Here is a 13,725-nt window from a genome sequence, read left to right on the forward strand (position 1 = left end):
TGACATAGTAATAGGAGCTTAAAAGGCGTATATATTTAGGTCAGTTTATACATGTATACGTGTGAAGATGGTATTTCATCTTTGAGACGTGAAACGGGTCAAATATTGCATTTCTTTCGAATAAAAATGGACAATCGACAAATTACAAATATGTACTCATGGCTGGGTGAAGTGAGCCGAGTCGAGCTTTGAAGAGGAGAGGAATTTGAGTCCGACGAGCAAGACATCCTTGGTGACGAGTTGGACGAAGATCTAAACCATTTAGCGACCTCAGCTACGTCGTCGGATTGACTTGACGATACGGTCAAAAAATTCCTTTGAACAGATAATTACGTAGTCTTTGTATAATATTTGTGCCTCCTGCGCTTAAATGAACAGCTGGATACAACATAACAATTAAAATATGAATGCACAGTGAATAAAAACCACGGCAGTGTTTGCAAGCGTAACTTTTTGATTAACTTGTCTATGGTCTGCATAAAACTACTGATTAATGAAAGAATTGAAAAATACCTTTACAAATTATTCTAACGTTAACGATAATGAAGTTGCAGTAACTATGTTTTTATATAATTTTTGTTTAAATATTTGCTTATTTTCAATTTGAGAATGACTTACATAGTTATGTAATTTACGCGGCCACGCCCAACTTTTATCTTTGTATCTTTTTTACTTTGTTTCGTTTTTAAGTAACTGATACATCATTGAAAAAGTTAAATGGCTTTCAAATATTCCGACAGTCTCAGAAATTCAAAGTATTAGGAGCTATTGAATTAAACTGAATCGGTCTGTAAAATGTTTGACTGCTAAGCAAAAACGTCATCATACTCATTTTTTTTTGTATCTGAGAGTAGATACAAATATCTGTTCCAAGCAGAAATCAAACCTCAGACGTCTGCGTTATTAGAATTTTTACACTATTACACCAGATCGGCTTCTGACTTCCAGTCGACTTCCTAATGAATGACTGAAAAACTTCACAAAGGCAAAGTTAGTGAAACAGTGGATACAAGAATAGACATTATATTTCACTAAAAGCAGTATTTCGTTGCCCAACTCGAGCCCATTATTTCACCGGCTCGCAGGACGTGCTACGAACTTTGCCACTTCGAAACTACATTTAAAGGCTGCCCGGCGAAAAGTTAGACCGAAATGTATTTTGTACCCTTATGTATTTTAGTGTGATTACTATGGACTGTCTTCTATTATTCTTTTGTTTTTATATATTTTAAATGTACGACAAGTTTATCGAAATTCCTTTGCTGTTCAGTCACCTGCACGCCCTCGTCTTAAATTGGGCGCATGACACTCCTCAACTTTTAATAACTATTAAGCCTTTATTGCCAACAAAATATACATAATTTATCATTTCGCAGTTAAAATTAAAATGAATTAAAAAAATTAATGAATTTAATGTTAAGGTCAATTTCACTTTTAAAGCTATAAATTCTAATTTGCACTTTTAATTTTAACTATGAAATGATAAAATTGTGTATATTGTGTTGACAGTAAAGGGTTAGTAATAAAAAAAAAAAAAATCAAAATCTGTTTTTAGGTTTTGTTTTTTCTAGAATGTCGCAAAATGCCAACGAATACCGCTTCACCTAGTCACCCATTAATTTCTTTGACGCTCGCGTTCTTCAGCCACACATACTTAGGTACACATATTATTTAATGGCTTCAGTATATTGTTTAATATCACAGCTAGGACAATGTACCTACTATATTTTATTTTTAAGATCATTCTATATATTATAATTATCTCGAGAAATATTTTAAATTTATATTCACACATTTGGAGGTACGTCAACATTAATTAGATCGCCATCTTGAAATGTCTGTCACATTTTCATTAAAATAATCTTACTTAGTTTACCGTTTAGTACCGAAGAATTTACCTATATCTGTACTAAATGCTTTGTTTTAAATAGTTTTTCTAATATTTTAAATCGATTTTTTAGATAACGCTCTGTTGTAGTTATAACTATTGAGGAGTTATCTTATCAGCTGTCAGTTCTTTATCAAATCAAGTTAGTAATAAAATTACTTTATCATTGGTGGCTAATTTTGATTCCACGAAATAAGAAGAATTGTTCTCATCATCATCATCATCATTCCAGCCTATTGCAGTCCACTGCTGGACATAGGTCTCCACAAGTTTGCGCCAAAAATGCGTGAACTCATGTGTCGAAAGAATTGTGTGAAATGTAGATTAAAGTCTAGGTTCGACTCATATATTAAAACTATAACAAGACAAACTAAACAAAAATAATAATTAACATAATACAAGTACATAATACAAGTGATATACTGTACATAAATGTATATAATAGAGCCAACTACATATATAATTCATATTTTATGTATTCAGGCGCAGATCATTCCGTTAAGAGGGTAACCTACTTTAAAATGGCGACGGTCTCAGAGGAGTGTCCCCGCTATGTGTGTGTGCACAAAACTCTCGTCCCCCGAGAAATAAAATGATAACATTTTCATCAGAACGGGATTACGTTTAATATTCAAAAATTCGTTTAGTTTGTTTTGTATGACGTAGTTTTGATAATGGGTTTTGTCTTGTTATTAGCTGTATAATTTTTGACTAGCCCGTTGGCGCAGTTTATAGTGACTCTGCTTTCTGTTGCGAGGGTTGTAGGTTCGATGCCCACCCCGAGCCTGGGTGTAATATAAATATTTATTTATATATTTATATATGTGTTATTATGTATTATACCAGTCGGCTGTTACCTATAACACAAGCATTAAGTTTTACTTTAGGAACAGCCCTGTGTGTAATGTGTAGATAATTATTTATCATTTATTATTAATTGAAATTAGCTTTGAGTTGAAATTAATAATTGCACTGTTTTTTTTTTTAAATAATGAGCGCCAATAGGCTGAAGATTTTTCTTGTAGGTAATAGTCACAAATAAATAAAAGGAATAAGTAAGGGTAAACATAATATATACTACTATACTAGGGTAATCCATATTACCCGCGTTCAGTTACTAAGAATGTTGTTTTATATAGCCTAGATTATTTTTAAATTAAGAAGCACTTATATTTTAAAAAAGCTCTGTGAGTCTGTTTGAGACAATAGTATATGTTGATTTATTATAATATACATTATATGTAGCAACTGTTTTTGATCACTATTGTGCAAGTGATTTCTAATTAATCGCAGAGATTGTTTCAACGTTCGTGTAAGTTCGTGGGTGGAAAATTATTAGTAATCTTGTTGCCATGGAGACGTAGTGCTATGTCAATGAATGTGAACCCACATCTAAGAGAGATTCTTAACTTTATGAAATGAAATGAAAATATTTATTTCGAAGTTAGAAGATTATACACACAAAATCGTAGAAATGTAGGATGTTACATTAGTTCTATCGACGATGATGACGGTCTCGTGAATAAGGTCGTAAGCGCCATGCAATAATGTATTCTATATCATTCTCTACTATATTTATCTATTCTTTACTGTACACCACAATATGCAAATGCAAAATAATAATAATACAGACAACTTAAGAATGTGTAGTACGAGAGGCGGTCTTATGGCTAGTTAGCCATTTCTTCCAGACAACCCGAAATAGGATTGAGTATTATTTATTTGAAGATCGGGTAGGTGGTGCAGCTATATTATAATAAACTTACATACAAATATCTACACATTAATACTTACAAGCAATGCATATATACATTAGAATAATATCATATAATAAACTAATAAATATAACAACAGTATCTCATAGCACTTACAATCAATTTCGCCATAAAAATTCATTCTCTTCTATACGTTTATGTGTTTGTTTCTTTATCGTGACTTTCACTTCAATAAACTCAAATTGATCCAGCCGTTCTCGATTTTAATGCTTATCAATGTATTTTTGGATTCATTTTTTAACCGATATCAAAAAACTTTTTTTTACGTGGGTAATCCATCATGGATACCCTCCAGCGCCAGAGGGTTATGTCAGACTCCTACTGACTAGAAAACCACCACGTGTGAGCAGTCGTTTGCCTGGGTGGGGCGAGAATATCAAACCTCCTGCAGGTTACTCAATTCGACCGTATATATTTTTTTAATGTATGTTCGCGGATAACTTTTATGAACCGATTTTGATAATTCTTATTTTTTGGAAAGCAGATATACCAGGGATGGTATCATTATAAGAAAAACAGGATCTGATGATGGCATCCCAGAAAAATGGAGGAGAATCTTTGAAAATCGTAGTGGTGACTAGTGCGTTTGTTAATTTTTTTCGTCGACGTACATTGTATTACTTGTCGATGTGATTGAAGTCGTTTTTTTTTCGTTTGCTAGAAAACATTTAAACATTATATTTATATGCATTCAATAAAAAATGATAACAATCACGTAAAACATGTTTAAGCAATAACACAATTCATAAAAAACATAATTACATTAGAACATCGTTGGCTCGTCGACGTTGTGTCATCAAAGCGGTTTGCTTCATATTGTTACAGTACACGCGAACTGACGAACCGTGTTATATGAGAAGGTTTAACGAGCGTAGTTTGTAACTATGTTTCCTTATTCAGTAAATTGTTCGATAATTAAAGATTTATGTTTAATACTACACGTAGGTTGCGCCTTCTGTATGTTATAAGTTCATAGTCGGGTAGGGTTATTAGCGCACCCTTGTTTGAATCGTAGCGTGACGGCTTAGTGTACATATTTTATAACATAAAATATGATGTCTGTATATATATGTCTATAAATGAGATTCCTATATTATAAAGTCGAAGAGTTGGTTTGGACTCACTAATTTCAGGAATTATTTATTTATTTACTAGCTGCTTGACTTCGTTCTGTCAATAGTTAATAGTAAATATTAAATAAATGTTACAACTTTAATTTTTTTAATTTTTTTTAGTACTAAAACCTTTCGTGGGTCTTAAGGAACATACAAAAAAGAAATTATCCGAATTAGTCGAGCAATTCTCGTGTTATAACATTGATTTTTATTTATGTAGATTTATTCTTAATACAGATAATATAATCACTGATTCGAATTGAAAAATTGTTTTTGTGTTGGATAGTTCATTTACTAAATATAAAAAAGTATTCATAGATAAGTAAGTAGTCAATATTACAAATTTATTTAAAATAATAACTTTGGAAATCAACGGATTGAACAAGCATTGCTAAATACGTTCGAATACGTCTCTAATTCTAGAAACATTTTGTCCGTTTTTTGCTACAACATTTCAAATAAATAAACTATTCCAGCATTCGAAGCAGTGATTTTATATATTTACATATATCTATCTCCGAAGGCCGCGGGTACAAATTGGCACGATTGCATTTGCCTTGCAGATCTAAGCGGATTTCATTGTGAGGCTGTAATTTATTGCTGCTGTTGATTCGGCTACAGTTTAGAGTTTTAACTGCTAAATTGAACAAACGTACTTTGAATATTAATAGCTGAGTAAAAGCAATTTATATCAGTATTTGTCAAAAAATATAGCGATTTACATCAGCATTTGTCAAAAAATAGTTTTACTTATAATATTCTGTTGATTTTATTTAAATATAAAGCGATTATTAGAATTTAATTTAATTGTTTTGTAAAATTTTCCGGCATATGTAAATAAAAAATAAAATAAAATAAAAACGCGTTGTTAAGGAAATGTTCACCCTGTGAAAGGTACTGGTGACATTTGATTCAGCCTGTAGCACCACACTGCTGGGTATATAGGCTTCTTTCTCCACGTAGGAGAAGGATTGGAACTTAATTCACCACGCTGCTCCACTGCGGGTTGACCACATTACTGATTGTTACACTAAGGAATAGTCAAAACAAAAGTTAAGTGTTTATTACAGAAGTCCTCGAAACGGCTTGACCAATTTTTTATATTTTTTGTGTATATTTGGTAGAATAAGAATAGATCGTAGGCCATTTTGTTATAAGCCTAAATGCTAAGGTCTGTCCCTGTTTTTGGCATACAATGACCAACCGGATCAGCATGACAGTACATCCCATATCGAGTTCTACTAATCACAAAAATCTCTAACCACTCTAACTCTACTAATTACAAAAATGATAACATACTTTATACATTAATAACTCATCATCACAGCCTATTGCAGTCCACTGCTGGACATAGGCCTCCACAAGTTCGCGCCAAATATGCGTGAACTCATGTGTGTTGCCCATAGTCACCACGCTGGGCAGGCGGGTTGGTGACCACAGGACTGGCTTTGTCGCACCTAAGACGCTGCTGCCCGTCTTCGGCCTGTGTGTTTCGAAGCCAGCGGTTAGATGTTTATCCCACCATCGGTCGACTTCTTAAGGTCCAAGGTGGTAGTGGAACTGTATTATCGGTTAGTCGCCTCTTACGACACCTACGGGAAGAGAAGGGGTGGCTATATTCTATGGTGCCGTAGCCACACAGCATCAATAACTAAAATAACGATATTATTAAAATATATTATCTCGATAGTAAACAAAATAACTAGCAAGTGCTGCAGCCACACAATTTGTAATTATTTATAGTTAACAAAAAAAACCAAAGAGAATAATAAATACGAATAAATTCCACTGCAGTGAAATAAAGTAGCCAGAATGTTGGCAGCATTATCAGCCAAGTATGCTGAGAACATACTATAAATATATGTGGAATGAAAAAATAAATTAGGCGCTGCGGTATGGAACAAGTAACATTTGGCACCAATGACTCGACTGCCTTCTGAGAATTATCAAAAAAATTGAGGTATTTTTTGTATTAAAAAGACGAAATCAAACAAAAATATTATTAATTAAAGATGCGTTACAAATGTTATGTAATACACAAATAAAAAAATACGCCCAAATTATGAATCTCTCTTTTTTTGAAGTCGTTTTTTATTTATCTCAATTTTTAAGTTTCTGATGCCTAAAAAAACCTAAATGGTATGTTTGTAACGTAATCTTTGAACTAAACGTAATATCAATTAAAGTCAATAAATTAGAATACAACTTGTTTGATTTAACAAGTAATAATTATCACTTAGGACTTGTTTTACCGGTTATCTATTATAACTCCAGGGACGAAACGTGGCATCACTGGCACACTTTAACTGAGGTAGGGCACAGCAGTAATTTCCTGCTCAAAATATGGAGCAGCCCGACTGGGGTAGTACCTCGACCTTACAGAAGATCACAGCAAAATAACACTGTTTCCAAGCAGTATTGTGTTCCTGTTGGTGAGTAAGGTGACCAGAGCTTCTGGGGGGATTGGGGATTGAGTCGGTAACGCGCTTGCGATGCTTCTGGTGTTGCAGGCGTCTATAAGCTACGGTAATCGCTTACCATCAGGTGAGCCGTACGATTGTTTGCCGACCTAGTGACATAAAAAAAAATCACGATAACAGATAAACGTTTATGACATACTGTTGTTTTTCAACCTTATATTCCACTATATCTATGGCATATTTTTATTCGCAATTGTGATTCTAAAAGATGTAATTACTTATTTGAGGCGAAACAGGTCGTAATATCTTTTTTTTTCCAAATATAACTAGGTGGGCAAACAAGCGTACGGATCATCTGATGGTAAGCGATTGTAGCTTATAGACGTCTGCAACACCAAAAGAATCACAAGTGCGTCGCAGACCCTATCCCTAATTTCCCCCAGGAGCTTTGGTTACTTTACTTACTAATTGAAATACAACACTGCTTGAATCCAGTATCATTTAGCTGTTGTCTTCTGTACGGTGGAGGTACTACCCCAGACGGGCTGCTCCATATTTGAGCAGGAAACTCCCAGCTGTGCCCTACCATGGGTATAGTACCTTCTGTTGTTAAGGTATTTATAAATCATATATAGGTATATTTGTAAATCATCTGCCAGATAAATAATATCCAAAATCAGTAAGATAGGTTCCTAAGCTAGAAAGCAAAAAGCTAGTTTAAGACATAACCATGAAACGACAATATGTTATCATTACGATAAGTGCAGAAACATTTCAAGAGGAAAATGATAATAAGGTCACTGACACGAACCGCTACAAAAAGAGACAAGAATGGTAACGATAGCGCTACACGTAACTGGAATTAGGTCAACTGTATCGGTTCTGAAAGTAGCGTGTGAACGTACATTCGAATGATGTAGGATAGCTATGAAATATTAAATTTTACTCGCCGAATAGTCGACTACCTATATTTGAATTATATATAGCATTTATATCAGCCCCAATTTGAAAATATCTCGTTGTGTTAGAAAGCTTGTTGATTGAGGAAAGCTGTAGAAGATAAAATCATACGATTTGAACGATAGGTGTAGAATAGATTACCATTTAATGTCAATCAATATACTGGGAATCAAAACTCACAAGAACGGATAAGGAACCACTCCAATAATATTAGTAATTTAGTGATATGAGACACAGACAATGAAAAATAAAGGCAATGAAAACAACAGACTTGAACAATTACAATAAAAGACAGCTGGACAAAGCTGGACTGTGAGATCGTGAGAGAAACTCAGACGTATTTTTACTAGCTGTGCCCGCGACTTCGTCCGCGTGGAATTTAACAAATTAGTTATTGTTCAGTTCGTAGAATTATGAAAAAAAAACTAAAATAAAAGTAGCTTTAGTTACTCCTCATTACATCAGCTATCTGCCAGTGAAAATCCCGTCAAAATTTGTCCAGCCTTTTCAGAGATTAGCCGGAATAAACAGACAGACAGATAAAAATTATAAAAAATGTTATTTTGGTATATGTACCGTGTATACATACATATAAATTTAGTAAGAAGCGGTTATTTTAATATTACAAACAGACATACCAATTTTATTTATTTGTATAGATATATATTATACAGGCACAGAGAGGAGATGTGACTTAACTAAGTAACTAATGTTAACAGATAACTTAGGTAATATAAAACATAGTTGAACGACGGTCAGACTCAACTAGAGTACAGCGAATAATGAACGCCATCGCAGGTGCTCCGCGCGAACTGGGTCAGGCGAGCGTGACGTCAATAGCGGCAGTTTTAGCGGACATTTGACGGAATTTTGGAAAGTTTTTATAAAAGCACTCCCGACTCACTCAAGTTGTGTTATGATAGAGGTCTCTCGACATTACTTCGTCAAAAGGCAACTCTTTTTATAACTTCAAACGCTAATGTAGAAAAATTCAACAAGGTGACTTACAACAGAGTAACGCAATATTCTAGTCTAGCTATTATGACCAATACAAACTACAACCCATAAATTTGTGTTGCAAATTTACTTTTTAATGAACGAAATAGCAGAGCTACTGGTGTTGGATGATCGAGAAGTCACAATTGAATTACTGCCTAAAAAGTATTTACCTATTAGGTTAAATAGTTAAAGTAACATTACTTAGATAAATCGACTAAATCATTGACGTTTGCTAGCATTGTGTCCTTGTAATACCTATCTTTTTTTCTTTATAATAAATGTAATGACTATTTGCACAATTGCAAATTCAACTCTAACTAAGGTGATATCTATAACCTTTTTAGTGTCACTGGAGTCTCCCGTGCGTTATCTAATACATATCTATACACTTATGCTGGTGGTATCTCGTGACTGTCATCCACTGTAGTAATTGTGATTGGTTTTTATAAACTCGATTCGCTTAGCTGTACTTTTACTTATATTTGTTTATAATTTATTCAGAATTTGTATAGAAAGTCTTCAGCTATCATTAAATGTTGTTTTTTTTTATACAACTAGGTCGGCAAACAAACGTACGCCAAAATGATGGTAATACCTGAAGCATAACAAGTGCCTTGCTGACTCTATTTTCGACCCTCCCCAGGTGCTCTGGCTACCTTACTCACGACAGGAACACAAAACTGATTGTGAGCAGTGTCGTTTAGTTGTGATCTTCTGTAAAGTTAAGGTGTTTTCCAAAGACTGGCTGCTTCATATTTTGAGCAGAAAATATCCTGGTGTGGTTTACTTCAATAAAAAAAAATAATTTGTATAAGATTCGTGCAATTAATTATTCCTGGATGATTGATAGTGATCAAGTGTTGCTGAAAATGCGGTAGCAGTTATGCTAGTTAGAAAAAGGAAACGATTTTCAAAATTATTCCCATATGAGAAGGAATTGTTACCTGGCCAATTTGTCCAATAATCATTATCATTAACGCTTATTATTTGATATTTTCTTGAATCGGATATCTGTAATTGTATAGATATTCATTTCTGATATTTACTGGTCTGCAACTTTCTAAGTTTATACCTAACTCTGTTTTCTATCATAACTACTACTTACTTTTTACTACTTTTTACTTTACAAATTTCAAACAATCCTTTATGTTCTATGTGGCTTCTTGAGATAAATCTTTTCTTCAGTAAAAAACAAATTTTACTAAGCAGTGGTAAGTTTTCAGGGTGTTTCAATTTAGTTTAATTCATAAAAGTTACAGTTTAGTAAACCTTACATGGGGCAGGGATACGCAAAACAAACTGCCGTATCGCATGACAGTTGTAATTAAAGTAGCCGGATGCCGCACCCCGCTCTAATGCCCTTTGAACAATTAACTCGAGAAGGTAATTGTCTGATTAGTCAATTAACTTTTCTTTTTTTCTTTTCGGACGTAGGCTTTTTATTTTATCCGTAACGGTGACATAGACTGTTCTTTATTTCTGAATTACGGATTGTTACAACTTACGGATTAGGTCAAAGTTTCGATGTACGCTACTAGGGTAGGTACTTATCGTACATCTTAAGTAGACAATAAATTATTGAACATGTGTGATAATTATCGTACGGTTGCGAACACTGACCAGAGTCATTGTAAGCGCGTTGCCAACCTTATCCCCTCCACTCAGGAGCTGTGTTCACCTAACCACAGGAACAAAAGACTATTTGAGAGTAATATCATTTAGCTTTATAATCGTCTTCTGTAAGGTTGTGGTACTTCGCCAGACGGGCTGTTTCAAATATCGAGGAAGATATTTCCTGTTGTGACCTCAGTTAAATTAACAGATTGTGGAAGAGACTCCCGTTAAATTGATCTAAAGGTGATCTGATGTTGGTCTTTAATGCTCTCTGTTGTCCTGAAAGCCTAATGAAATAACACAAGCTCTTAATTTTGATCATAACGTTAATTATTTTTTATGGCCTATCTCGATCTGATAGAAAATTTCAATTCTTTATTTTTTTGCAAACTATAATTTTATTGAAGTTATGCTTATTTTGGCACGTTAGAGAAAAATGATGAGGGTAAATTTTTATGATGCGCGCGCACGCCGTCACAAAAAACCAACACCCTGAAGTTACTTAGTCAACGAAGAAGAAGTTAGCAACGTGAGGTTAGCCAATGCAGTATTACTTCTTATCTGCGTACATAAATACAACACACTTTTTTAAAGTTCTTTTTTTAAATATTCTTTTGTTTTAATAACAATAACAATCAATCTGGCCAGTTTGATAAAATGGGTGTAACCTTTACCTATACAGATTTTTTAAGTAAATGTATCTTTAACAACTTCCGTACCAATAAAAGAAAGCTATCCTCTTTTAGTGGATACCTAACGCAGTAATAAATCGGTTGAGATTTTTATTTTTATTTTTTATAACGTAATAACATTATATAGGCTGCCGTAAATATTTTAGGGTGTTGTATATGTTATTGAGTCTTTGCTTTATATATGTTGAATGTTTTATTTGATTATCTTGATATTACTCTACTTCATTATGTTCTGAGTCATGTGATGCTTTATTTCATGCAAGATATTAGCAATTTTGAAGTTAAATATAGTTTATTTTTTAAAAGAGTAATTTCGCAGTTTCTGCACCCTTCTTCTCCGCATAATCTACATTCCGAATCGATGGTAGCTTCACCTATAACGATAGTTAAAATTTTAATCTGTTAAGCGACTATAAAGCCAAAAACTACAAGACCAATTATAAAAATTATTTACATTATCCCTGAGTGCTTGTAAACGGAATCGCCAAAACTGTCGCGGAGGAAGCCACGGACTAAGAGCTAGTATTAATACATATATTATATAATATATATATATATAATTACACTTAGTGTTAATACATAGTTTATAAAATATATATGATTCCGTTTATATTTACCTTATTAGACCTTGTCACTATATCAATGTATGTAGTAAATATCAAATACTCTAACTGTAAAATATTACAGTTTCAAAATCAAAAACAACTTATACATACAGGCTTTAGAAGCACTTTTAAATCGTCATTACGAATTTTTTAAAGTGATTATTATTTTTAAAAGTGCAGCTAAAACCGATTCGGAATGTAGATTCTGTTGAAAAGAGTCGGTACAAACTCCGCAGTTACTCTTTCCAAAAGTCCACACATCTTTATAATCTATGTAATCATGAACTGAATAATACGTTTACGGCTTAAAGTAATCGTTTCACAAATAGTGAGAATTGACGTCAAAACTGATCAGAAGAATTCTGTAATGGTATTTATTAAACGATCCGACGAGGAGAAATAAATTCCGTTATTATTAATACGAAATATCCGAAGTGTAGTAGAGGGATGTCGAAATACTTTTAGCTATATATCGATGTATTCGATAGAATATTTTTTTTGAAGTTTATTCATTAAGAAACGATATAATTCCAGTGTTAGGAAAAAAAATGGTTGTCGGTAAAATAGGTTTACAGCCAAGTGTTTTACGTGACAACGCCATAAAGAAACGTTGATGAAAAATTGCATACTTTTATGAATCGAATTGAATTATTATCACTAAATTTTCTAACTGTTAGCTCTGATGTCACGCAATCGCGCCTTTCTATCTCGTGTTCCTTGATCAGGCGGTACATCATCATCATCAGATGTTTATAAATTGTATGAAGTTAAGCATGTTATACGTTATAATGAATAAATAATTAAAAAATAAAAATAAAAATGTTTATTACTCGGACAACAAAGGGTCCATAATTGTTAGTAAAAATAAAAGATCAAAGCTTAATAAGTAGTGTTAGTACTTATTAACTAAAAGTGACCTCGTAATGTCACACAAATGCTTGAGTTGTGAAGGTGTAGTTTGTGTAGTAGTTTCTTTGGTTATAAAATAGTAAGATGAAGTGATTTATACTTCTATATTATTTCCCATTGGCGCATGATGAGTTTTTTTTAAAGGTAATAGAATGAATATTATTTTACGTAAGTCCATGCTAATCTTCTCTGTATCGTTCCAATTTTAGTATATGTACTGCCGAAGCGAGTATATTTTACGTAAGTCAGAACTGTGGAATGTTTAAGCGAGATATGGCCCTTATAATAAAAATATCATAACTCTCCTAGGTTTCCCCTATGTATCGATAAAATTGTGTTAATTCGCACATCACTATCTATCGGCTGAGAAAGGAAAGAGAGTCATAAAATAACGTCAAGTTTACGACATCCGCGGGGTGGAGGGTACGGCGGTCGGGCGCGGGGGAGGGGTGCGGGTGAAGGGTGCGGAGGGGGTTTCAGACTCATGATGGTATCCCGCCTTCCAACCGTGATGCGGGGTTTTTAAACTTCGTAAAACCTAGATTCTAGCTTTTCTCCTTTATATTTCTATTAATGCTGCGAAAGTGTGACAGGACGGACGCCGTTAACGAAAGTTATACTTCCGCTCCGCTGAAGTTTATAAAAATATTCTTCATTTGAACGTCCAAATCTTTGGTCGTCGAATGTTTTATTCTTCCTAAAATTTGACGAGTACGTATTAACTTTGCCGATTTATATCGCCATTAAT

General features: G+C 33.6%; 1 pseudogene; it reads right to left on the bottom strand.

Moving 5' to 3' along the window:
* Positions 1–13,151: 13,151 nt before the first annotated feature.
* Positions 13,152–13,210, bottom strand: LOC123658772 (annotated as a pseudogene).
* Between the last annotated feature and the right edge of the window lie 515 nt (positions 13,211–13,725).

Source organism: Melitaea cinxia, chromosome 12, assembly GCF_905220565.1.
Source record: "Melitaea cinxia chromosome 12, ilMelCinx1.1, whole genome shotgun sequence".
Lineage (NCBI taxonomy): Eukaryota > Metazoa > Arthropoda > Insecta > Lepidoptera > Nymphalidae > Melitaea > Melitaea cinxia.